We start from the raw sequence: 935 nt of genomic DNA, 5'->3' as shown, positions 1-935 counted from the left end.
CCCGCAAAAGACAACCCAAACCGGCCGTCGTAATCTCATGTTTAAAATTAGTAGGTAGCAATACTAGAGAGCAATTTATTGACAATATAATTATAATCAGAAAATTCATAAGAGAAGAATTTAATAAACTTCTAATTTAATAATTGAAATAACATCGACCAGAACAACGACCAAAAATGAACGACGATGAGGAACTCAAACAACCTTGAGGCTCTAACCTGTGCATATCTAATATACAATACGTATGTAGATATAAGTAATAAATTATTAACGAAGTTTGTTTTTTTTCTATAATAACACGAAAAGATTCTTATATAACTTTCGCTTTCAAGTTCAGCCGGTACAAAAAATAGAAAAAAGCATTTAAGATAAACACAAATGTACACAAATGTACACACATACACACAAACACACTCACACACACGTACATGCACACATACAAACGTAAGCGCAAAAGGTGAACTAATATGAAGACACACGTACATGCCGGTAGCCGAGAACTAGCTGAGGTACGAATTAACAGGTGATTCCTGCCAGAAATTAAAAACTGGAAAAGCAAAATTTGATGGCGAAACGGAAATCTAATTTAAGTTCGGAGTGTTTTTTTTTGTTTTTTTGTTTTTTTTTGAAAATTCAAAATTAATATTAAAAAAGTTTGTATGTATGACAACATAAACAAGAACATTAATAATGACGAAATAATAACCGGCCGTCCAAAAAACCAGCTATCCAAACATTACCAAATAGCTACTACTAAATACATCCTTCCATTCGCAGATTGTTTTTCCCACTCCTACTTGAATACAAACATCTTTTCATGTACGTTTGCATGGCCCAAATTCTTAATGATACTGTTTTGCGAAATAATACAACATGATATAGAGATATAATACAAAAAAATAGTATCCGTTCCATAATTTAGTGATTGTCGTGAA

This window comes from Helobdella robusta (assembly GCF_000326865.2).
Source record: "Helobdella robusta unplaced genomic scaffold HELROscaffold_42, whole genome shotgun sequence".
NCBI classification, from domain to species: domain Eukaryota; kingdom Metazoa; phylum Annelida; class Clitellata; order Rhynchobdellida; family Glossiphoniidae; genus Helobdella; species Helobdella robusta.
The sequence above is the reverse complement of the archived record's forward strand: the minus strand, read 5'-3'. Positions refer to the sequence as shown.